Genomic DNA, 27612 nt, shown 5'->3' on the forward strand with positions numbered 1-27612 from the left:
TTCCGCCACATCCTCTGGCAACCACCATCCTAATTTTTGTTTCTATAAATTTGACTCCTAGATACCTCATATAAGTGGAATCGTATAGTGTTTGTTTTTCTGTGAGTGACTCACTTCACTTAGGGTAATTTCTTCAAGTTTAATCCCTGCTGTAGCACAGGTCAGAATTCTCTTCCTTTTTAAGGCTGTATACTATTCCACTTGGGTAGTATCTACCTTGTGACTGTTGTGAATAGTGCTGCTATGACCATGGATGTACAAATATCTCCCGAGACCCTGCTGTCTGTTGTTTTGGTATCAGTCCAGAAGCGAAATTGCTGCATCCTATGGTGATTCTGTGTTTAATGTTTTGAGGGACTGCCATGCCGTTTTCCACAGCAGCAGCACCATTTTACATTCTGACCAGCAGTGCTTGAGGGCTCCAGTTCTCCCCATCCTTGCCAACACTTGTAATTTTCTGTTGTTTTTTTTTTCATAGTCGCCATCCTAATGAGTGTGACGTGGGATGTGCATATTTTTAAGGCTTTGGAATTAATTGCTGAACTATACAGCAGAAAAGTAATACCTGGCACTTTTACCAATGACGGGTAGAGCGCTGTTTCCATCGTCCCTTCCCTGATTATTTTGAATTCTGCTCGGTTACCCCTTCTTAGCCAGGCAGGCATTCCTTCTTGCGGCCACACTCCTCTTCCTGGGGCCAGAGCCTGCCCTTCTGCTCCTGAGTAGCTCACTGTGATGCTGTCCGCTCTGGCTGTGGAGTGCTGTGTGCCATGCAGCCTGAGGGCAACCTGTACTGCCTCGGCCAAACCCTCCACCCCACGGAGACACAGCTCCCTCACCTCAGCTGCGTGTCTACCTTGTAGGGCAGTGGTGAGGGTTTCCCGAGATGCTCAGGACGTAGCCCCGCGTAAGCACGAGAGCTGTTCTCGGTGGTATTACGATCACACCCACAGATCAGGCCTCGGCATGCCTCCGGGTCCTCCCGGCTGGCCATGTGCTACGGATGTCCCTATGCACCTCATGAGTCAGCAGCAGAAGGACCTTCATGGGGGGTAATGACAGGGTGAGACGAGGCTCAAAGGAGGATGTGGCTGCACAGAGACATTTCGGGAATGTGAGGCAGGTCACCACCTATGAGTCTTGTGGTAGTGGAGGAGTGGTGGCGACTGTCACCGTGACACCCACTTTAGAGACAGGAAACTGAGACTCAGAGAAGGGGAGTCCAGGCCCCACGGCATGCAGCCAGGGAAGGGCCGGGCGGGGGGCTTGGGTTTTCACCCAGCTCACCCCACTGCCTGCCTTTTCATCCAGCCATCACGGAATGTGTCCGCACATCTTCCCTGCTCTTCTGGGGGCCTATGTCAGGCAGCTGCCCGGAGGCAGGATGTGCAAGTGACCCTAGAACACTGTCCTCCAGGCGGAGACAAAACAGGGACCCGCTCCCCGTTGATGTCACGACCAAATGCAGGGGACTTGCTAAGGCAGCCAGCAGCCATGAATGTGGAGCAGGCTCCAGGCTCTGCTGCCCCTTCCTGCTAATCCCTCCCAAGTCCAATCAGAGCTGTTTCCCTCATGAGATCAACTGGACACAGTGCATACTGGCCAGGCCTCTGCCAGCGCACAGTGTATCTTTTTGCTGTTTAAAGAACCAGGTTTCAAATGGTCTTAATAAAACGTTTCTATATATCATGCAGGGTGCAAATAAATATTTTAATATAATTGGAAGAATGCAGAGAATTGTAAAAAGTTATGGAAATTTTACTTCTGATTGGCCAAGACTCAATAAACTCGGTTTGATGTACTCTAATTTATAGGCGTGCAAAGCCGACTCTTTGGCATCGGAGAGGCTGTTAACGTTGTAATGTTGTTTAAACGCTGACAAACGAACTGCTTGGGCGGCGCCTTCAGCGCTGAGAAAGGAGCTGTTGGGGCGGGAGGACCGGCCTGTCCCCAGCTTTCTCCCTTCCTCCCGTGCTGGGGGAGCAGGTTAAGGGCGGGAGGACTGTGCATCGGGCCCACTGCTCCCCATCGGGTGAGGGGAGGGCACAAAGGGGACCCATGGCTTCTTCTTTACTGTTGTCCCTAATTATGGTCTTTCTTATTAAGATAACAAGGACCATGTCTGCTAGAAACACCGGCACATGTTTTTACTTTTCTGGGCCGATGGAAACCACATGTAGAATCCATTCCTTCCTTTTTTCCCTCCAAAATGCAAATGGAAGAGCTGGTCCAGGGGGTCCCTTTCTTGCCCAGCCCTCAACAGAGGCTTGGGGAAGCCCCCTACTCCCACGCCAAGACGTGACTTGAGCTTCTCCGGGCGCTCTGTGCCAGCCCTAGCAGGGGGTGCGCCCCGCACACATGGCCCCTGCCCCCAGCTCTCCCTCTGCTGCTGGTGCTGTGCGCTCCCGTGGCAGGCATTACCAAAGCAGAGCAGAGGGTTATTTATAAACTCCCGAATGCCAGAGCGCCAGGAACAATCCATTCCCCCAGTTTGCAGGAACATACTTTCAGCATAACTCATTACTTTGAAGATGGGTCCAAACTTTTGTTCACATTTATTGACAGGAAGTTGTTTTTCAAAGCTCAAGTCAGCAGCAGGCCCCGGGCCAAGAGGCTCCGCCACCTTCTCAAGCTGGCGGGCTCTGAGGGCCCATAAATTGTGGGGGCCTCCCACCCACCTCTCTCTCTCCCCATTTCCTCTAAAATTTGCCCAGGGGTTGAACACATGACTTTTTCCCTTGGTAAAATTTCTTGCTTCTTAAACTTTTTCTTTTTTTAAGGGAAAATCACCTATTGGAAGTGTTACAAGTTTCTTTTCCTCTCTGAAATTCTTCAAAACCTTTGACGGTGCTCTTGAACTTCCCGCTTCTGGCATGAGCTGCTCTGAGTGTTCCGTACTGCACGAACATTCTTGGCCAAGGGTCCTCCTCCTCGTCGCCGACTGGAGCCTGGAAGCAAGGATGTCCTCTGGGGCTCTAAGAGCTCTGCCTCTCCCAGACCTCTCTCCCCTCAACTGGGAATCAGGAATTCTAGGGCAGCTTGTCCCAAGGCCTGGAGAGGCCATCAGGCAGGAGGCTCGGTGATGTGGGGTCTCCCGTGGCTTCCTCGCTCTCTCCTCACCCCATGCATTCTCCCCTGGGGCCGACCTTGGTTTTCATGACTTAACCATCTAATCCTCCCCCACATCCACTAATGTTCCAAAATCACCCAGCCCCCAGCGGGACCACTCTGCTCCCCTTTAAACAGACTCTTCTCCCTACAGCCCTGAGCTCCTCCAGTTACCCCAGCCAGGGACCTGGGAGTCACCCGAGACCCCTCCTAGCTTCCTGCCCCTGATTGGGCACCGAGTCCTCAATGTGTCTGGACCAAATTCCTGCTCCCTGCCCCCTCGACACTGCCTGGGTTGAGGCCCTACTCTGATTCAGGGTCATCCCCAGACCCCGGCAGGCCATCTTCTCTGTGTCTCAGACGTCTTTTCTGTAAATCGGGGCAATGTCAGCGCCCACCCTGTTGGGTGGGGATAAGCATTTCATGGGCTCATGTTTGCAAAGCACGAAGGACGGCTCTGGGCCCCTAAGTGCCGTAGTTGTCCTCCTGTTGCCACTTTTCTTGGGTCTCTGTGTCACCCTCTTACTCTGAGCCGGTCAATTCCCCTTACACAGCCATCAAGAGGACCTTGAAACAATGCACAGCATGCTCAGCCATGCGCGCTTGAATCCTGTGTCTGCTCTCACTTCCTAGAGGGATTCCCCGTCCCTGGCTCTGCCTGTCTGCCTCAGGGCCCCTCTCCTGTGCCCTGCTGTGCCCACGGGCTCCAGCCTTTGGAGTTGGCCTTGTTCCTTTCCTTCATTTCTTCCCTGGTCATTCTCTCCCTCTCCTTCCCTGTGAATCCCTCTGGAAGGCTTTCCTGACCTTCCACTGTCCCCTCTACCCTGTCCTGGCTCAGAGGCCCCTGCCCACCCCACACAGGCATGCTGTGTACTGTGCCAGGACAGCTGCCTTTCTTTCTCATGCTCTCTGTTTTCTTGTGTTTGGAGACAGGGGCTGTGCCTCAGGTATCTCTGGGCCCAGGGTGCCCAGCACAGAGTATGGCCATAGTAAATAAATGCTCATCTAAAACATGTGAATGCCAAAGACCAGGAGATGGACTATGGTGCATGTGTGAGTTAGGAACTCCCCATGATGTCACCTCTTAGAGTATTCTAATTTTGTCTAGTGATGGGTCAATCCCAGTTTTTGGTTTTTAACCTTGACAAGAGCTCAAACACCAAAATGAACTGTCTTTGTGTACTGATAGACATTTGAAGCTTTTCAAACGCAGGAAGCATTGGAAGCTCACGCTTTTAGTGGAACTGGGGAGAAGGAAGAGAGGGAAATGATGGAAGAAGGTTGATGAGTCCATTTTGTCTTGGAAGATAGGAAACGCAGCAGCCCCTGGAGGAGCCACAGGGGCCCAGGTATGGAAAAGAGTGCGCCAGGCGTGGATCTGCGGGGTGCTTCCCCGGGCATCTGCCCGGGAGTCCTGACGTCCTTGCTGCTGGAGAAGAGGGCTTGCTCTGGAGCTGGTGGCGTTGGAGCGGTGAGGCGAGATTGCAGGCAGGAGGCACGGCCAGAGCTGGGAGGGCTTTGTGCCTTTGTTTTCTTTTTTTTTTTCCTATTTATTTATTTTATTGCATTTTAGGTTTTGGGGTACATGTGAAGAACATGCAAGATTGTTGCATAGGTACACATGTGGCAGTGTGGTTTGCTGCCTTCCTCCCCATCACCTACATCTGGCATCTCTCCCCAAATAAAAGCAATAAGACAAAAGGCTCCGGGCTGTTCAGAGCCTCCCACGAGCCCCTCAGGCTGGGAAAGGAAGAGCTGCCGAAGGCCACGGACACTAACCCAAGCTGGCCGAGGCCTCACTACACACCTGCATTTGGGTTTGTTTGTGTGGGAAGTGGCAGTTGGACCGGGTGGTCTCTGGTGCCTTGTGGGGGTGCCTCACCAGCTGCAGGGCAGGGCTCCAGGCCGCAGAGCCTGCGATGTCCCCAGGAATGCTGCAGCCATGGGCTTCCAGGGATGCTGGTGAGCAGGGCCTGGGGGTCGGCCTCCTGGGGCAGGCCTGGTGTCTGTGAGCCCCGAGTGGCAAGAACGTGAGCGAATGGGCCCTGCAGCCCTCTGCTCTCCTGTCCCCGCTGTCCCCCACCCGCCTCCCGCTGGGAGTCTGGAGGCTCCAAAGGGGGCTGACGGCCTCCCGGGGACCCCTCCTGCCTTCTCACACCAGGGGCTTCCCTGCTCCTCTTTCCCGGCGCACAGCGTCCTGCTTTCTGGTCGCTTTCATCGCGTTGGGGGGTGTTCCCTCCACATTCTCAGGTGGAAGTGTTTAAGGCCGGTCCCACAGCCACCCCTCTGGATCTCCCCACCCCAGCGCGGTGCCCCCTGCAAATGGGGCCCACATGTACAGCCAGGCAGGATGAGACAGGCCCCGCCTGCCAAGAATGCGGCGCGGCTTCCCGGGCGTGGAAGGAGCGGTGCGCGCAGGGCCGCGTCCTCCTCTGCCTCCTCGGAGTGGGAGGCTCCGCAGGAGCAGATGCTGGGAGGACACTGGGAAGCCGGAGAGTGGGGGGGATGTGGGTGGGGCGGGGCGTCCTGTCCTGTCCCGGGGGCTGCAGGAGGGGTGAGGGGTCCCACCACAGTGGCCTCACCTTGGCCCAAACAGAGGTGGTGTCACCCAGGGCTTGCTGGGGAACGTGGAGCTGGGGCTCCCTGGGACACCACGGAAGGCCCAAGAGCCCCGTCCTCAGCCAGGCTGGGCACCGCCTTTCCTTCCTCACTCCGTCTGCCTGGCTTTCCCTTGAGATGGGTTTAGAAATGTGCGGCCTTGAGAACGCTTCACGGTCCCTTCCCCTTGGCTTCATGACAACCTCAGAGATTGGGCGCGCCCCCCACGCTGGAGCCTCGGCGGTTAAAGTGGTCCCTGAGTGGCGATGCCGCGTGGGCCTGGCGCCCGCCCGGTCCCCTGGGTGGTTCCCCGCTTACGTCCCTCTCCTCAGTGCCGTGGGGTCGGGCTGCGCCTTGTCCGTCTCACAGACCTTTTTTAAATTGATAGTTCCAGATTTGGGGGCAGGAGGCGGTGATGTGGTTGTGAAAATCCGCTGAGCTAGGACTGAACCTGATGGGCCTGGAGACTCTCAAGTGGGACATGGCTCGTCCCAGCTCAGGCCCCAGGACAGAGCCCAGCCCACACCTGCCCCCAGCGCCCAGCACTGAGCCCCATGCCCCGCTCAGGACCCCCAGTGCTTACTCCACGGAGGGTGGGAAGACCGTGAATTAGCGTGCAAAGGAGCAGGGGGCAGTCCCGTTCAGCCGAGAGCTGGTGTGGGAGCCTGCCGGCTCCGTGTCCTCCACGCGGCCGTGGAGGAGGCTGCACAGGGCGTGTTCTGGCCACTCCACTGTATCGGGTCTGCCTGCCCATCCCTAACATGTCATATTCAAACCCATTGCTCCTGCGTCATGCCCCAGCATCCAAGCAAAACCAGCCAGCAACCACAGCGCCGGTTCCACGGGCCCTCCTGGATCCACGCGGTTCCTGCCCCTCGCGCTGCAGACCTCTGGCTCTGTCCCCAGCTCGCCCGTCCCTGCCTGCCCTTGGTCTGACTTCTGCTGCTGGGCTCCTGCTCCTCCTTCGGTCCTTGCCCTGTGTGCCGCCCTGGTTGTTCTCTGGGAGGAGCCCCTGCCCCTGGTCCAGCGCCCGAGGAGGCTGGCAGCCAGCGCCTTCCCGCAGCTCACGTCCTGTCTGTGGGCTGAGACTTCCAGACCTTCATGGGGAAAGCCAGGAAGCCGAGACTCACAGAGGGAAGCCTGCGTTTTGAAGCCCGTGTTAGCCCTTTCTCCACGAGAAGCAATTTCAGTCAGTGCGTCACTCCAAATGGGTTTGGTAACTCTGAATTTATGGTACAATGAAAATCACTCTTGCCAAGATAGCAAAGGCAGATGAAAGGCCGGGCGAGTCACACGGGCTCTCCATGTCCCTGGCAGCAGCCTTTGACATAGGAGCCAGCCACAGACAGTGCTGGACCCCAGCACGTGGCCCCAGACTCTGCAAAGTCCGGTTTCCAAAGGCCTCACCTTGTAGGACCCATCTCTCGATGCCTGGACATCTCATCGTTCTTTTCTGGTTTACTTCCCGGCTCTGGGGACTCTACCCTTGGCTAGCATCGCTCAGAAATTGCACAACTACCATTTCAAGACAAGGTTTTAAGAGCTGTTTAATTTAACTTTTAATGTTGCTTAAGCCCCTATAGGTAGTGTCTGGGACAGCGCAGCAGCAGGAGAGCAAATTCTGGCACCTACTCTTGCAAGAATTTATGGACAGTGTTTTCTGCTAAAAATAGTAACGTTCTAGTTCTGCTGACTACATAACATTGACCAGGGCAAGCCACTTGCTTAATCTTCTCAGTCTCTTTCTTTTCATTTGTAAGAGGTGGACGCTCAACTTTCATAAGTGGCATGAAAATGCTCTTTGAGCTCTAAAAATACTGGCTGATTTAAAAATGATTGTTTTGACCAAGGTATTGGAAAGAACTTTTTTTAGAAGACAGTGAGTGCTTCCACGGGCACTAACCTCTCTGCTATTTCAGAAATGCTCCAGAGGGCAAATTCTCGCACTGTGAAAGATTTGAGAGTCTGCTACTGGGCTAGCTGCTCTGTTTCCTCACGGTCATTTTTGGCATCTCAGATGACCATTGACAGGCATAAAGAGGTGGTGTCTCCCATCTACCCATCTATTTTTCAGGAATTAAAACTATAGAAAATCTCAGCGGCAAGACCGAGGCGTAGGAGCCAAGGGATGGGGTTTGTTCCGTGCAATGCAGGAGGCCCTTTCCTGAGTCGCACGTATTCATGAATAAACTAGGGTGAGTTAAGCTGGATGTTAGAGCTGGATTTACAATGTACGAAACAGTTTATTATAAATGTATCTTTTAAACCTAAGTTTTGGCCGGGCTCAGTGGCTCACGCCTGTAATCCCAGCACTTTGGGAGGCTGAGGCGGGCAGATCACCTGAGGTCAGGAGTTCAAGAGCAGCCTGGCCAACATAGCGAAACCTTGTCTTTACTAAAAATACAAAAATTAGCTGGGCATGGAGGCAGGCGCTCATATTCCCAGTTGCTTGGGAGGCTGAGGCAGGAGAATCACTTGAACCCAGGAGGTGGAGGTTGCAGTGAGCCGAGATGCTACTGCACTCCAGCCTGGGCAACAGAGTGAGACTGTCTCAAAAACAAACAAACATAAACAAAAAAAACCATATCTCAGTTTTTAGCAATCTGATGAACCAGACACTTCGAGAAACATCTTGATATAAAATGTCTAGGAATGTTGACTAAAAGACAGCAGGGATAATCAGCATTACTCATGAGAAGATAAGGAAATCCCCTGCAGAGGCCCCAGCCAAAAAGGAAACAGTCCAGACATAAGATAGCTGCTGCTGGGGCTATGCCGCGGGAAGGCACGGGATGGCAAAGGTGGCGTTGAGGTTACTTTGTATGTCTTTTTAACTAATGATTTTTGGATTTTAATGGCCATGCAGAAATAGGTAATGAATCTTTGAGCCCATAAGAGGCTGGAAATTAGAACCGAGATTCTACACAAGAGTTGTTCCCTTCCTTTGAAGAATGACACTTTCAACGAAAAGGTGATTAGAAAAGCAATCCAGCCATCGGCACAGGGAAATAACAGGAAGCCTGTCAACCTCGGCCTCATTCAAAGTAGTAAAAAATGGTTGCCTTTGAGAATTTGTATGTAGTGGCTGTCCTCAGGTGTATTTGGGGTATGACTTTATACTACCTGAGTGGCGTGGAGCCCCCAATCTGAGCAAGTGAGATGAAATTAACCCTGGAGCACCTGGCAGGAGAAAACACAAAATCTCTGTGGATGTACACAAATAATTCCTACAGGAAAACCTCAATGAAGATGAGCTCACAATCCAACAGTGCCAATCTAAGGGAGAAAAATAAACTCTGAGCAAGTTCAAAGATATAACAAACAGTAGGATTAAATTCCTAAGAGCTTCAGGCAGCAACATTATCAAAATAGAGACTGTGAAATAGAATCAAAGACACAATGAAAAATTTAAAAAAATGAGAAAACAGCAAGTTGTCACCAAATGCAGACCAAAGACAGAGAAGATTTAAAAAGAACAAAAGGAAATGTATAGGCATAAGACATATAGTGATTAAAATTCAACTAAACCTTTAAGAGTTGGGTTAAAAAGCAAATTAGACATAACTAAAAAGAGAATTGGTTAAGTGGAAAATCACTGTGAGCACATGGAAATAAAGAGATAAAAAATGTGGAAGCAAGATTAATGGGTATGGAGAATAGGACAAGAAGGTCCAATAAAAGCACAACAGGAGGTATAGATGGAGAGAAAGGAGAGAATGAGAGTGAGCCAATATTGAAAGAGATGGTGACTGAGAATTTTCAAAATTGAGAATAGTCCTGAGCTCTCAGATTCAAGGAAAATGTAGTCCTAAATGTTAGGATAGATAAAAGGAAATGCATCCCTAGATAGATTAGAGTAAGCTATGTAAGAATGCCAAGTACAAAGATAATACTTTAATAGTAGCCAGAAATATAGGATGACCTGTGAAGAAATGACAATTAATTTGGCTGCCACTTCTCAATGATCACCAAAGGACAGTGAAATTATATATTCGAAGTGTTGAGAGAAAATAGAATTTTCTACCTAACTAAACTGTCATACCAAAATTAGGGAGAAAGAATGAAAAACAAAGCATTAGAGAATTTATAACTAACAGAGTCTCACCTAAAGAGTTTCCAGGAAAGCACTTTATCCAGAAGAAAACTGCATTCCAGAATGAAGAAGTGAACTGAAAGCAGATGGTGAGCAAATAAATTAGTTAACATATGGATAAATTGGAACAGGATTGACAATGGATGACAATCATAATAGTAATGACATTTCACATGTATAAAAACATGTAGGACCTGAACTACCAGATTAAGTATCACGTAAGTTGGGAGGAGAATGATCCAAGTAACCTAGTAACATGTAAGGTGGGAGGAGGATAATCTAGGATTATCCAAAATCCTTGAATGATCTCATGAACAAATGAGTTAACTTGAGATCTTGGAATGCTGAGTACACATGTTAAAATTTTAATCATGACTACTTGGAGTTGGCAGCGGCGGGGTGGTAAAAGTAGAATTTGTAATTTTCAAAACAGTAAAGGAAAAATGAAAAAAAATCTGAAAACCTCTGTAATCCTATTGAACAAGGCAGCAAACATTTTCTGTAAATGGTCAGATAGTGCCATATGGTCTCTATTGTAACTATTCAACTCTGCCATTGTAGTGCAAAAGCAACCATAGAGAAAATTTAAACAAATGAGCATGGCAGTGCACTCCAATTCAACTTAATTTGTAAAAACAGCAAGTGAACTGGATTTGGCCTGAAGGCTATAATTTGCCAATCCCTGCTATAGAAGATAGGAAAGAAAATAAAAAGCTAAAAAAATGGAAAACACAAATTAAGATGGTAGAAGCAATTCCAAATAGGTTAGTAACTACAAGAAGTGTAAACAAATTGAGTTTGCTGAATAAAGCCAGAGACTGATGAGTAGATAAAGAAAAAAATGACTTTATGCTTTTAGCAAGACCAATTCTTAAACAATATGGACAACAGAAAGGTGTAAAGTAAAGGTGGGGAAATAGATGCGCCAAGCAAACACGGATGAAAAGAAAGGTTATTAACTACATGAAAACACAAAGTAGGCCTTAAGGTGAAAAAGCATTAGCCATGACTAAAAGGATTATTATAAAATGGTTTAAAAAAATAATTCACTAGGAGAAATTTATAAACTTATATACCCCTAAAAATTGGCCTCAAAATACATAAAGCAAAATTTGACAGAATTACAGGAGAGATTTATAAGTCTACACTTACAGTGTAACAAAGTATATAAATTTTTAAAATACAAATTAAGAAGTTAGATTTAATGATATATGGAATGTTGTACCTAAAAATTAATAATTAATATTCTTTTCAAGTACATATGCAACACTTTTAATAATCACATATTAGGTCATGAAATAAGATTCAACAAATATTAACAAAAAGGGATGATGCAGGCCATATTCTCTCTCCACTATACATTGTTGAAGTCAAAAAATTAAATGAAGTTACGCATTTGGATGTTTTAAAGCATATTTATAAATGCTTTAAAGTCATGATCCAAAGAAGAAACCATAATAAAGATAAGACTATATTATGAGCTGAATGATAATAAAAATACCATACATCCACATTTGTGGAATACTGTTAATACTTAGAACAAAATTTATAGCCCTATATACATTTATTAGGAAAGAAGAAAGACTGGATACTATTAATCTAATAGAAATTAAAAGAACACGGCACAGGAGGCAGAACTAGCTTGCAGCTCCAGCTTGGATGGACAGAGCAGGGTGTGGAGACTCTTATCATCAACTTTTGCTTCAGAATTACCACTGCACAAATATACCAGGAAAGCCAAGAGAATCCACAGACCCTCTGAAGGAAGTGGATTGCTCTTGCAGGATCTGGGAGACAGCCCACATACTGTGAGCGTCCAAGCTGTGACAGTGGAAAAGGGGGGTTATCTGCCCCTGAACACACATCCTCATTGGGGAACCTGAAGGTCTGGATCAGGGGAGAAGGATTTGACCTTACCTGAAGCTGAGTCAACTTAGAGAGCAGAGTGAAATATGGGGGTAGAGGAGGCAGTGGGAAAAGCCCTGTGGGCTCTCTGGTTCCCCAGGGAAGCCATTTCTTACCTGTCTCACAGGTGTCCCTGGGGAGGGCTGCCAGAGTAACTGGGAAAAGACCACAGGGAGAAGGAAACCTCCAGCTGAACTTTGTAACAATTCCAACCGAATGTGAAATCGCCTGGCCAGAACTCGGGGAGGGCATGAATCCGGTGTGCAGACTCAACAGGTGTGGAGGTGTGAAAGTCTTACTCGATTTCTCACCTGGGAGGCTGGCAGAGTGGGGCAACTTCCCAGCCCTGCTGTTTACTGCCTGGAAACAAACTCAGCGCAGCTGGGGGTGATGCACAGTGGAAGCGAGATTGGCCTTTTGGGTTATGTGGGAGCTGGGTGAGGCCTGTAACTGCCAGCTTCTACACAACCCCCACTTCCCTGACAACCTGCATGACACAGCAGAGGCAGCCATAATCCTCCTGGGAACATAACTCCATTGACCTGGGCACCACACCCTCAATCCCACAGCAGCAGCACCAAGCCTGCCCAAGGAGAGTCTGAGTTTAGACACACCTAACCCTGCTCCCACCTGATGGTCCTTCTCTACTCACCCTGGTAGCCGAAGACAAAGGGTATTTTCCCTTGGGACTTCTAGGGCCCTGACCACAGCCTGATCCTCCTTGTGCTACCACAGCTGATGTTCTCTTGAAAGTATTACTTCCTGGCAAGAGGCCAACCAGCACAAAAATAGTGCACTAAATGACCAAAACTAAGGACCCTCACAGAGTCCATTTTACTCCCTGCCAACTCCACTGGAGCAGGTGCTGGGATTCATAGTTGAGAGACCTGAAGATGGTTCGCATTGTCTGAGCAGACATCCCCTAGTACCAGCCCAGATCCTGGTAGCCCTGCTGGGTGGCTAGATCCAGAAGAGAAATAGCCATCACTATAGCTTGGCTCTCAGGGAGCCACAAACCTAGGAAAAGGGGAAGAGCACTACATCAAGGGAACACCTCATAAGACAAAAAAATCTCAGCAGCAGCCTTGAGCTCTAGATCCTCCCCATGACATAGCTTACCCAAATGAGAAGGAACCAGAAAAATAATTCCGGTAATATGACAAAACAAGGTTCTTAACAACCCCCAGGCCAAAAAAAAAAAAAAAATCACACTAGCTAACCAGCAAAAGATCCAAACCAAGAAGAAATTCCTGATTTACCTGAAAAAGAATTCTGAAGGTTGATAATTAAGCTAATCAAGCAGGCACCAGAGAAAGGTGAAGTCCAACTTAAGGAAATAAAAAAAATGATGTAAGATATGAGGGGATAAATCTCCAGTGAAATAGCATAAATGAAAAACAATCACAACTTCAGAAAAAAGAGGACACACTTAGAGAAATGTAACATGTACTGGAAAATGTCACCAATAGAATCAAAGAAGCAGAAGGAAGAGCTTCAGAGCTCAAAGACAAGGTTTTTGAATTAACCCTGTCCAACAAAGACATAGAAAAAAAAGAATAAAAAAGTGAGCAAAGGCTCCAAGAAGTTTGGGATTATGGTAAATGTTAAAACCTAAGAATAATTGATGTGTTCCTAAGAAGAGAAATCTAAAAGTTTGGAAAATATATTGGGGAAATAATCGAGAAAAACATCCCTGGCTTTGCTGGAGACCTAGACATCTAAATGCAAAAAGCTCAAAGAACAGCTGGGAAATTTATTGCAAAAAGACCACTGCCTCAGCACATTGTCATTAGGTTATCTAAAGTCAAGATGAAGGAAAGAATCTTAAGAGCTGTGGGGCAAAAATTACAAGATAACCTATTTAAAAAACTACCAGATGAACAGCAGTTTCTTAGCAGAAACCCTACAAGCTAGAAGGGATTGGGGCCCTGTCTTCAGCCTCCTTAAACAAAACAAGTATCAGCCAAGAATTTTGTATCCAGGGAAACTAAGCTTCATAAATGAAGGTCTTTTTCAGACAAGTAAATGCTGAGAGAATTTGCCACTACCAAGCCAGCCTACAAGAACTGCTAAAAGAAGCTCTAAATCTTGAAACAAATCATGAAAACACATCAAAACAGAACCTTTTTAAAGTATAAATCTCACAGGACCTATAAAACAAAAATATAATAAAGTAACCCCAAGGTATACAGGCGACAAATAACAATGAATGGCACAGTACCTCGCATCTCAGTACTAACATTGACTATAAATGTCCTAAATGTTCCACTTAAAAGGTACAGAAAGGCAGAGTAAACAAGAATTCACCAACCAAGTGTCTGCTGCCTTCAAGGGACTAACCTAACACATAAGGACACACATAAACTTAAGGTAAAGGGGTGGAAAAAGACATTCCATGCAAATGGACATCCAAAGTGAGCAGGGGTGTTAATCTTATATTAGACAAAGCTAACCTCAAAGCAACAGCAGTTTAAAAAGACAAAGAGGCACATTACATAATGATAAAAGTCCTTGTCCAACAGGAAAATATCACAAACCTAGATATGTATGCACGTAACACTGGAGCTCCCAAATTTATAAAACAATTACTACTAGACCCAATAAATGGGATAGACAGCAACACCATAATAGTGGGGGACTCCAGTACTCCACTGACAGCACTAGGCAGGTCATCAAGACAGAAAGCCAACAAAGAAACAATGGATTTAAACTGTGCCCTGGAGCAAATGGACTTAACAGATATTTACAGTCCATCCTACTCAATAACTACAGAATGTATATTCTATTCATCAGCACATGGAACTTTCTCCAAGACAGACCATATGATAGAACACAAAACAAGTCTCAATATACTTAAGGAAATTGAAATTATATTAAGTTCTCTCTCAGACCACAGTGGAATTAAATTGGAAATCAACTCCAAAACCATGCAAATGCAGGGAAATTAAGTAACCTGCTCCTGAAGGATCACTGGGTCAACAATGAAATCAAGGTGGAAATTAAAAAATTAAGTTCTTTGAGCTGAATGATAATAGTGACACAACTTATTCAAACCTCTGGGATTCAGCAAAGATGATACTAAGAGGAAAGTTCATAGCCTTAAATGCCTTCATTAAAAAGTCTGAAAGAGTACAAACAGACAATTTAATGTCACACCTCAGGGAACTAGAGAAACAAGAACAAACCAAACCCAAACCCAGCAGAAGAAAAGAAATAACCAAGATCAGAGCAGAAATAATGAAATTAAAACTAACGAAAAAATAAAAATAAAAAAGATAAATAAAACAAAAAGCTGGTTATTTGGAAAGATGAATACAGTGGATAACCATTAGCAGAATTAACCAAGAAAAGAAGAGAGAAGATCCAAATGAGCTCAATTAGAAACAAAATAGTCAAAGCTGCTATGAACACCTTTGTGCACATAAACTGGAAAACCTAGAGGAGATGGATACAACCCTCCTAGCTTAAATCAGGAAGAAGTAGAAACCCTGAACCGACCGATAACAAGCAGTGAGATTGAAATGGCAATAAAAAATTACCAACCAAAACAAGTCCAGGACCACATAGCTTCACCCCTGAATTTTACCAGAAACTCAAAGAAGAATTCGTGCCAATCCTATTGTCACTGTTCCACAGGATAGAAAAAAAAGGGGAATCCTTCTTCAATCATTCTGTGAAGCTATTACCACCCTAATACCCAAACCAGGAAAGGACATAAAAGAAAAAGAAAATTATATTCCAATATTCCTGATGAACTAGATGTCCATCTCATCACAGTGGTCCTACCTGACAATATCTGATGGAAAATGATGAAAAACTACTTTCCCCAGCCTCTGTACCAGCAATCCCTGTCAGCCTTATTCGACTCAAGTTTTACATGTACTTAGCAAAACCTAACATGGACTTTATCTGGGTCTCTATGTTTCTATATATTTAATTGCATCTCTGAATCTGATGATGTACGTTTTTATTGTCTATCTATCCATGCATCCATCCATATCCATCTGCCTCCACCCCACTCATCCACTCACGCATCCACCCACCCACCCACCCATCCATCCACCCATTCAGGCATCTACCCACCCTCCCATGTATTTATCCATCTATCCACATCCATGCACATCCACCCAGCCACTCACCCACCCACCCACACATTCACCCACCCACTTATTTACCCACTTTTCATCTACCTATCCCTGCATTTGTCTACCTGGTATGATAATCCTAATTTCTCTCCCTTCCTCCCTGTAGGGCTTTTGGCTCCACAGGGTTGTGGGGTGTCCCTTATGCTATGCTGAGGTGCAGGATTCGAGAAGTAAAGAGACAGGACACTGAAGAACTAGAGAAGAGCAACCACCTATGAGCGGGGACAGGCAAGGCCTTGAACTTGCAGGAGCATCTGTATTTATTAGGTACAAGCAGGGGGAAGGGTCGTGTGTGAGGTCATCATCTATAGGCTTAGTAATAGGGCATACATAATCACATGAGTCACAAGCGAGGGGCCACCCCATTATGTCACCTGGGCAGAGAGGTGGGCTGTGTGCAGTACGGGGCCGTGCCGTATGAAGTAGCAGAGGATCATGTACAGAAAAGGGGTCCCCCCCCATTAGGTCAACGAGGCAAGGAGGTGGGCTGTGTGCAACAGATGTTGTGCGTGACACTTCTTATCTGGGGACTGGAGACTTCAAAGGATTTCTAATAGAAGGATACTGTAAGCCAATGCAGTGGGAGCTGACAGACTTGTGCTCTTCTCTTAAGATATTTATGGAAGGATTCTTTGAGCTAGCACAGAAGTAAGAAAAGACTGACAGGGTGTACAGCCGCCGTGACTGGTCACACAGAAGGGTTCTTCTCCCTCAGTTATTTCCCTCAGTTTATTCAGGATCTCAGGCCTGAGGCCTAGTTTCCACAGGAACTGGATGCAAGGTACCACAACTCCTTTATCGGGAGGAGAGGCTCCTGCTCCAAGCCTGCCATACAGCGTATGCCCTTTCAGGCAGGGACGCCACTGCCCGGGTCTTTGGTTCTCGTCCTGGTCTGGCTGTTTCCCATGTACTGCTTCTGTTCTGTGACTGCTCTAGGTATTCCTCCTACTACAAACTACTATATGGTTATATGAAGGATTCTATAAATCAACACTGAATATGTCAGTACAGCTCCAACTACAATACCTATATGATTATTATATGGAAAGAAAGAGTATATGGAACTAAGTGTGATTATATATATGAGCTAGGTATAGTAAGCAGTAAGTTATTATATGATGATTATATATATAAGCTAGATAGAAGTAAGCAGTGAGTTATACTTCAGGCACTGATTGTGCCTGGGGTCTGCACAGTTCTCCCTCCTCGGTGCCCATGGGGGGTGTTACCCTCACTCCGCAGGGCAGGAGGAGGTCAGATGTCTGGACAGGGAAGAGAAAGAAGCATGCGAATGTGTCTCCTTGGATTTCATCCTCGTCACAGCTGTGGGTGAGTCTCTGACTCTGGGGAATGCTCTTGGGTGTCCCGGCAGTCTGTAAGCCTTGGCGTGAGAGGAGGAATCTGCTCATACTTTTCATTTCTTCTAGCCGCTTACTGAACTCTGATTTTTATAACTTTTCAGTTAGAAAATTACATCATTTGCAAATAAAAATAACTGCTACCTCCTTCCCAGTGTGCCATCGCCTACTGCCTTTTCTTTCCTAATTGCATTAGCAAGCAAAATTCCAGAAGAATATTTAATAACAACAGCAGATCTAGTTTTGTTTTATTTCCTACTATAATGGGAATAGCGCTAGTGCTTCATCAATAATCAAGACATTGGCTAATGGATTAAATAATAAAAAGGTTTTATTTTTCTCCCCTCACAAGCTGAATGGCAGCATATATCTGAATAACGTCTTGGGCAGATACTTCAACTTCCTGGTCAGTTAGTTGTTAACATCCACAGAGCTTGAATCTCGAGCCTCCTCTTGTCCTATGAAAGTTCCCTGCATGCTCCCCGCCAGCCTCCCCTTGCTGTGACCTGAGGGTCTTGAAATGAGGAGGGGCTTGGTCTGATGTTCTGCTCTTCTGCCCCGCCCCCTTCCTCCTGGAATGCCCACGGAGCAGCATGTCTGTCTTTCTCCTCCCTTGCCGAAGTTTAACTTATGCTCTGGAGGGTCTGGGGGGAAGGGGCAGCAAGGTGCAGATGTTGCTTTCCTAACCAGGCATCTGACTACAGTCTACTCTTTTGCTTGGTTGCAGCTCTGATCACATTAGTCACTGATATCCCGTGCAGCAGGTGAACAAATGGCTCTTTTGCCTTGCTGGGTATTTGCAAGTTGTTGGGTGCCTCTGGGGCCACCCTGCTGCAACGTTCTCTGACATGGGAGCCACATCTCTGGCTTGGTGTCTTTGTAGGGTTGCAAGATTTAGCAAATAAAATACAGGATAACTAGTTACATTTCAATTTCAGATAAATGATTAGTAAGTTTTTTTTGAGACAGAGTTGCACTCTGTCAACTAGGCTGGAGTGCAGTGGCGTGATCTCTACTCACTGCAACCTCTACCACCCAGGTTCAAGTGATTCTCCTGCCTCAGCCTTCTGAATAGCTGGGATTACAGGTGCCTGCCACTGTGCCTGGCTAATTTTTGTATTTTTAGTAGAGACGGGGTTTCACCATCTTGGCCAGGCTGGTCTTGAACTCCTGACCTCATGATCCACTCGCCTCGGCCTCCCAAAGTGTTGGGATTATAGGCATGAGCCACTGCACCCGGCCAATAATTTTTTAGTGTATGTCCCATTCCATATTTGGGACATAGTTGTAGTCAAAAAATTGTTATTTACCTGAGATTTATATCTAACAAGTGTCCTGTATTTAATCTGACAATCCCAGCTTTTTTCCCCCCACTCTTTCTATCAAGCCTCTCTCTGGGTGAGCTCTGGCAAGATGGTTCTTGACCTCGGAGGCATGTTTTCTTACTGCGTGGCCCCCTCACTTCTCTTGCCTGGCTAGTTCTCTGGCTCTGTTCTTCTCCTTCTAAGATGTGAGCGGATCTGACCAACACATTCCAAGCAGCAGTGGAACCGGGTAATAACATATGATCCTCCCTGCTTGCAGGCAGCCCCAATCTTGGAGTGTGTGTGTACATATACAATGAATAATGCATACCAAATATCATCAAAAGCCTTTTGGCATCTATTGAGGTGATCATATGGTTTTTATCCTTTTTCCAATTGACAAGATTTATATTCATAGATGTCTTATATTGCATTCCTGGAATAATCTTCACTTGGTGACAGTGTGTTTTTTCCTCTATAGAGCACTGGACTTCCTTCCCTAGCTTTTAATAGAGGAATTTGCTATGTATATTTATAAAAGAGAAATCTAGAGAAATAATTATGCTTGGTTCTAAAATGTATTGTAAACATTTCCATTTATTTCATCATATTTTTCCCACTATGCCTCAAAAGACTTCATTTGGTGCACTGGTCCTATGTTATTTGAAAGCTTAAAATAATTTGCCAGCAAGAACATCATTGTGAGGTACCTTTTTTGGAGGCAGACTTCTTTCTCGCTGAACTGCTCCCTTCATCATTATTCTAGCCGAGTTGCCAGAGAGAGGACAGCTCCTTTCATGGGCTCCAGCCCTGTGAGCACCAGGCTGTTTCTTTTCACCCCTCCCTTGCTGCATCAGTCTGTTTTCACCCTGCTGATAAAGACACACCCGAGACTGGTTAATTTATGCAGGAAAAAGTGCTTAATGGACTTACAGTTCCACATGGATGAGGAAGTCTCACAATGATGGCAGAAGGCAAGGAGGAGCAAGTCACGTCTTACATAGATGGCAGCAGGCAAAGAAAGAGAGCTTGTGCAGGGAAACTCCCCCTTACACTCCATCAGATCTCATGTGATATTCACTACCGTGAGAACAGCATGGGAAAGACCTGCCCCCATGATTCAATTACTTCCCGCTGGGTCCCTCCCATAACACTTGGGAATTCAAGGTAAGATTTGGATGGGGACACAGCCAAACCATATCACTTGTTCTTGGGTCAGTGTTCTAGCCTGTGGTTAGGGAGATGACAGTATTGTCCATTTCTCTCACTAATCTTTTGCTGGGCTCCAAGCACTGGGTTTTGTTTCTTTTCCTTCCCTTTTCCTCCAGGTTAGGGTGAGGTGACAGTTCAAGTGACAGCACCATCGGCAGGTTGCTTCAGGGCTAGCCATGGGTGGTGGGCAGCAGAGGGGGTGCCAGGAAGCCCTTTTGGTCTCGAAGCTGGTTGCCCTGATTGGCGTATCAGTATTGAGTTGATATTCTACTTGACACCTGCCTGTCTTCCGTGTCTTATTTTTTTTATTGGTTCTGAACTCAGGAGGGAAATAATGTGTGTTTATTAAGCCCCTATATCTTTCAAATATCTCCTTTTAACAACCATTGTTGGTAATTCTTTAGAGAACCTTCTGCATTGGGATTCTGCCTTCCAAATATAGAAGTGTGAAGTAACTATAGCATTGTTTATATTTTAAGGTCTCCTCCATATCATTTATATCACTTTGATAAATCCCAACAGTGTGTATTAGTTTTTTCTTTATTTTCTACATAATTAGGCTTCTCAGTGGTTCCCTTATTGTCTTTTCAGAGAACCAGCTATTAGAATTATTAATTTTACTGTTTCTCTTTACTTATTCATTGTTTCCTATTTTCCATCTTCATTCTTTTCATATGTCTTACATGTTTTCCTTGAAGGCATTTTGATGCCTTGTTTTTTAGCTCCTTGATTTGGAGACTTCTTTCATTCACCTTTATGCTAATTATTAACATGTACCTGGTAAGATTCAGGAAACAACTAAATTAGATAATCTGTATACAGCATTTAGCACTGTGCTTGGAACATAGTAAACACTCTGTAGATAGCGGCTACTAATGAACATGACAATAAGAACAAACAAAATATTTTGGCTTGTTTTTTTTTCTGAGTACAGTTTTGAGCCCATTTTATACACTCTAATGTGTAGTATTATAATTACTTTCTTAATAGTTTGCATTTGTGACGGCATTTTAAAATTGAATATTTATTTGTAAACTGTTTATGTAGGCATGTATAATATTGTTCTCGAGTTGTATTTTTTTGAGTGTAACTTTTAAATTATTTATAATTTTATAAAGTAGTATTTGGTAATATACCATTTTCTTTTAAATCTACAGAGGTATAATTCATTGTTTGGTATAGGGTGTATTTTTGTGAATGTTCCATGAGTTTGAAAAATTAATATGTATTCCATCTTTAAAGGGTGCAAATCTTAAAATATCTACTAAAACAGCCATCTTAATTTATATAATTTAGATACTCAATATCCTTATTGAAGATCTACTTCTTGACTTTAAGACGTGTAATAGTGTCTGCCACTAAAATTATGTTTTTCTTTCTTTCTTTCTTTTTTTTTTTTTGAGACACAGTCTTGCTTTGTTGCCCAGGCTGGAGTGCAGTCACATGATCTCTGCTCACTGCAACCTCTGCCTCCTTTCTTGCCTCAGCCTCCTGAGTAGCTGGGATTACAGGCAGGCACTACCATGCCCAGCTAATTTTTATATTTTTAGTAGAGATGGCACTTCACCATGTTGGCCAGGCTGGTCTCAAACTCCTGATCTCAGGTGACCCACCCACCTTGGCTTCCCAAAGTGCTGGGATTATAGGTGACTAAAATTATGTTTTCTTCAGTTTCTTTCTATGTTCTAAAAAGTTTGCACTTAAGATATTTTAACATTTTGTTATTTGGCACAGAAATATTCATGGCCATTGTATTATTTTGTGTTCTAACTTTTATCAGTTATAATCATATGTGATATATTTGATCCTTCCTCTGCCATCTGGTTATATATTTATAAATGTACTTATAATTTATGTATAGACTTACAAATTACACCATGCAAATTATTTTACAATTTTGTTTTTTTTTTCCCATTTATTTATTTTATTGCATTTTAAGTTTTGGGGTACATGTGAAGAACATGCAAGATTGTTGCATAGGTACACACGTGGCAGTGTGATTTGCTGCCTTCCTCCCCATCACCTACATCTGGCATCTCTCCCCTTGCTATCTCTCCCCAGCTCCCCACCCCCCACTGTCCCTCCCCTATTTCCCCCCAACTGACCCCAGTGTGTAGTGCTCCCCTCCCTGTGTCCATGTGTTCTCATTGTTCAACACCCGCCTATGAGTGAGAACATGCGGTGTTTGATCTTCTGCTCTTCTGTCAGTTTGCTGAGAATGATGGTTTCCAGGTTCATCCGTGTCCCTACAAAGGACACAAACTCATTGTTTTTGATGGCTGCATAATATTCCATGGTGTATATGTGCCACATTTTCCCTGTCCAGTCTATCATCGATGGGCATTTGGGTTGGTTCCAGGTCTTTGCTATTGTAAACAGTGCTGCAATGAACATTCGTGTGCACGTGTCCTTATAGTAGAACGATTTGTAATCCTTTGGGTATATACCCAGTAATGGGATTGCTGGGTCAAATGGAATTTCTATTTCTAGGTCCTTGAGGAATCGCCACACTGTCTTCCACAATGGTTAAACTAATTTACACTCCCACCAACAGTGCAAAAGTGTTCCTATTTCTCCACATCCTCTCCAGCATCTGTTGTCTCCAGGTTTTTTAATGATCGCCATTCTAACTGGCGTGAGATGGTATCTCCATGTAGTTTTGATTTGCATTTCTCTGATGACCAGTGATGATGAGCATTTTTCATATGTTTGTTGGCCTCATATATGTCTTCTTTTGTAAAGTGTCTGTTCATATCCTTTGCCCACTTTTGAATAGGCTTGTTAGTTTTTTTCTTGTAAACCTGTTTTAGTTCTTTGTAAATTCTGGATATCAGCCCTTTGTCAGATGGGTAAACTGCAAAAATTTTTTCCCATTCTGTTGGTTGCCGATTCGCTGTAATGACTGTTTCTTTTGCCGTGCAGAAGCTGTGGAGTTTGATTAGGTCCCATTTGTCTATTTTGGCTTTTGTTGTCAATGCTTTTGGTGTTTTGGTCATGAAGTCCTTGCCTACACCTATGTCCTGAATGGTTTTGCCTAGATTTTCTTCTAGGGTTTTTATGGTGTTAGGTCTACAATTTTGTTTTTAAAATAACTTGTTTCCTTGTGGTAGAATACATAATTATTAGAGACATTACAAAATATAATTAACAAAAAAGAGAAAATATAATTTTCCAATGGTCTCTTAAACCACTACTAACTTTGTTATTTCTTTGTTGAAGTTTTTTTTTATAACTATGTAGTGTATAGTTTTATGTATAAAAATGAAATTTCAATGTAATTTTTTTTTATTCTTTGTTTTTCATTGAATGTGTAAAGACTTACATTCTCCAGCTCCTAAGTTAAACTTAAACTAATTCCCAGTGAAAACAGCTTCAATCAACATTAAAATTTTGCATCACTTGACCAACCGGACTTAATAGACATCTAAATACTCTATCCATTAATAACAAAATAGAGATTCTTCTCATGTGCACATCCAGTGCTCTGAGATCAACTACATGCTCGGCCATAAAGCCAGTCTCAATACATTAAAAAAAGATTGAAATCATACCAACCATACTCTCAGATCACAGAGGAGTAGACATAGATATCAATATGAAGAAGATCTCTCAAAACCTCATAATTACATGGAAATTAAATAACTTGCTCCTAAATGACTTTGGGCAAACAATAAAATTAAGACAGAAATAAAAAAATCTTTGAAATAAAAACAAAGACAGAATATAACAAAAATCTCTGGGATGTAGCAAAATCAGTGTCAAGAGAAAAGTTTATAGTGCTAATCACCTACATCAAAAAGTTAGCAAGATCTCAAATTCAGGCTCTAAAGTCACATGTAGGGGAACTAGAAAAGCAAGAATGAACTAACCTCAAAGCTAGCAGAAGAAAAGATATACTAAAATTGGAGCAGATCTGAAAGAAAAAAAATTCACACAAAGAATCGACAAAACCAAAAGTTGTTTTTTTGAAATGACAAACAAGATTGGTAGACTTCTAGCTAGATTAACAAAGAAAAAAAGAGAGAAGCTCCAAATAACCATAGTGAGAAACAACAAAGGTGACATTTCAGCTGGACCCACAGAAATAAGACAGATTCCCAGAGACTGTTATGAACACAGCTATCCACACAAACTAGAAAATCTAGAGAAAATGGATAAATTCCTAGAAATATACAACCTCCCAAGATTGAATCAGGAAGAAATCAAAACTCTGAACAGATCAATATCAAGTTTCAAACCTGAATCAGTAATCAAAAACCTACCAAAAAAAAAAATGCAAGAACAGACAAAATCACAGCTGAATTCTACCAGATGTACAAGAAGAGTGGGCACCAATTCTACTGAAACTATTCAAAAAATTGAGGAGGAAGGACTCCTCCCTAACTGATACCGTGAAGCTAGTATCACTCTGATATCAAAACTTGGTGAAGACACATTGAAAAAAGAGAACTAAAGGCCAACATCGCTAATAAACATAGATGCAAAAATCATGAACAAAATACTAGCAAACTGAATCCAACAGCACATGAAAAAGTTAATTCACCAAGATCAAGTAGGCTTCTGTACCAGGATGCAAAATTGGTTCAACATACACAATCAATAAATGTGATTTACCTGCCACATAAAATAATGAAAGCTGAAAACCATATAATCATCTCAATAGACATGGAAAAAGCTTTCAATAAAATCCAACATCCTTTTGTGATAAAAACCTTCAACAAACTAGGTATCAAAGGAACACACTTCAAAATAATGAGAGCCATCTATGACAACAGCCATCATTATACGGAATGAGAAAAGCTGGAAGCATTTCCATTAAGAACTAAAACAAGACAAGGATGCCTACTGTCACCACTCCTCTTCAACATAGTTCTGAAAGTCCTAGCCTGATCAATCAGGCAAGGGAAAGAAATAAAAGGCATCAAATAGGGAAAGAAGCCAAATTATCTCTTTTGGCTGATGATATGATTCTACACCTGGAAAACCCCAAAGACTACACCAAAAGGCTCCTAGAAATGATAAGTGACTTCAACAAAGTTTCAGTATACAAAATCAATGTACAAAAAATCAGTAGTATTTCTATACACCAGTAATGATCAAATTTATAATAGCTACACACACACACATACACACACACCCACGCCCCTACTAGGAATATGTCTCTACAAGGAGAACTATAAAACACTGCTGAAAGAAATCATAGATGACAAACAAATGGAAAAATGCTTTATGCTTATGTACTGAAAGAAGCAATGTCATTAAAATGGCCATACTGCTCAAAGAAATCTATAGATGTAATACCATTTTTATCAAACTACCAACATCATTTTGTACAGAATTAGAAAAAACAATCCTGAAATTCATATGGGACCAAAAAACAGCTCAAATAGCCAAGACGATCCTAAGCAAAAAGAACAAAGTTGGAGGCATATTACCCAACTTCAAGCTATAAAAGGCTACGGTAACCCAAACGGCACGGTGCTGGTGCAAAAAAAGACATAGACCAAAGCAACAGAATAGAGAAGACAGAAATAAAGCTGCATGCCTACAGCCATCAGACCTTCTACAAAGTTGACAAAAATAAGCAATGGGGAAAGAACTTCCTATTCAATAAATGGTGGCGGGAGAGCTCGCTAGCTATATGCAGATGAGTGTATAGAGTAAAAGGACCCCTACCTTTCACTGTATACAAAAAGTGACTCAAGATGGATTAAAAGTTTAAATGTAAGACTTCAGACTATACAAATCCTAGAAGAAAACCTATACCATTCTGGCCTTGGGAAAGAATTTATGACTAGGTACTCAAAAGCAATTGCAACAAAACTGAAAATTGACAAGTGGGACCTAATTACACTAAAGAGCCTCTGCAGAGCACAGCAAAAAGAAACTATCAACAGAGTAAACAGAAAACCTACAGGATGGGAGAAAATATTCACGAAGTGTGCATCTGAAAAAGGTCTAGTATCCAGAATCTATAAGTGTATTAGTCCATCCTTGCATTGCTATAAAGAAATACCTGAGTCTGGGTAATTTACAAAGAAAAGAGGTTTAATTGGCTCACAGTTCTGCAGGCTGTACAGGAAGCACGGGAGCACCAGCTTCTGGGAGGCCTCAGGAAGCTTACAGTCTGCCCGCATGGTTTCCTGCTCCTGTTTTTGCCGTGTGATGTACCTGCTCCCCTTTATCCTTCTGCCACGACCAGATCTCACAATAACTGGCCCACCATCATGAGGACGGTACCAACTGAAATGGTGCTAAAGCATTCATGAGAAATCTGCCCCCGTGAGCCAATCACCTGCCACTGGATTCCACCTCTAACATTGGGGATTACATTTCAATATAAGATTTGGGTGGAGACAGTATCCACACTATTTCAATAAGGAACTTAAATAATTCAAAAAGAGAGAAAAACCCATTAAAAAGTGGGCTAAAGATGTGAACACACACTTCTCACACTTGATCTTAGTCCAAAGACTGAGAAGCAGCGAATACACACTTCTCAAAAGAAAACATACAGGTGACCAACGAACAGAAAAAATGCTCAGCATCATTAATCATCATATAAATGCAAATCGAAACCACAATGAGCTGACATCTCACACAAATCAGAATGGCTATTACTAAAAAGTAAAAAAAAGAGAAAAGGGAATGCTTATATACTGTTGGTGGGAATGTAAATCAGTCCAGCCACTGTGGAAAGCTGTCTGGAGATTTCTCAAAGAACTTAAAACAGAACTACCATTTGACCCAGCAATCCCATTACTGGGTATATATCCAAGGAAAATAAATCATTGTACCAAAAAGTCACACGCACTCATATGTTCATTGCAGCACCAGTCACAATAGCAAAGACATGGAATCAACCTAGCTGTCCATCAGTGGTGGATTGGATAAAGAAAATGTGGTGCATCTACACCACGGAATACTACATGGCCATAAAAAAGGAAGAAATCATGTCCTGTGCAGCAACATGGATGCAGCTGGAGGCCACGATCCTAAGTGAATTAACATAAGAACAGAAAACCAAATACCAAATGTTCTCACTGATAAGTGCGAGCTAGACATTGGGTACACATGGATGTGAAAATGGGGACTCTTACTAGGGGAGGGTGGGAAGGAGGCAAGTGTTGAAAAACTGTTGAGTACAGTGTTCACTACCTGGGTGCTGGGATCATTTGTACACCGAGCCTCATTGTTGAAATTATAGAAATAATTTTGTGTCATTAGGTTTTCATCTAGAGCATGATTTTTTTTTTTTTTTTTTTTTTTTTTTAGATACAGTCCTGCTCTGTAGCCCAGGCTAGAGTGCAATGGCGTGATCTCTGCTAACTGCAACCTCTGCCTCCTGGGTTTAAGGTGTTCTCATGTCTCAGCCTCCCAAGTAGCTCAGCACCACACTCCACTAATTTAGTATTTTTAGTAGAGACGGGGTTTCACCATGTTGGTCAGGTTGGTCTCAAACTCCTGACCTCAGGTGAGCCACCTGCCTCGGCCTCCCAAAGTGTTGGGATTACAGGCGTGAGCCACCGCACCTGGTCCAGAACATGATTTTTAAGGCAGTGTGCTATTCTCCCTTATGTGCATACTGTCTTTTTTTGCTCCTCTTGATTTTGCGTTTTATCCTTTTTTGTTTGTTTGTTTGTTTGTTTGAAGCACTAGCCCCTCACTGCTTGCTGGTGCTTGGGAGGTTCTCACTCTCATTTCCTCCTGTTGAGGAGAACCCATCTGTGATTAAACATGCAGCATGTGTCCACTTTTCCCCTTTATGAGTTCTATTTCTGTGACTTTGGGACCCTAGAAACAGATTGTTCTTAAATCATGATTCAGTATATTGAGTTGTTTTTGTATTTTTAAAGAACAATTGCTTTGGCATTTACATTGATATATAT

The sequence above is a fragment of the Cebus imitator genome, unplaced genomic scaffold (assembly GCF_001604975.1).
Source record: "Cebus imitator isolate Cc_AM_T3 unplaced genomic scaffold, Cebus_imitator-1.0 Scaffold106, whole genome shotgun sequence".
Lineage (NCBI taxonomy): Eukaryota > Metazoa > Chordata > Mammalia > Primates > Cebidae > Cebus > Cebus imitator.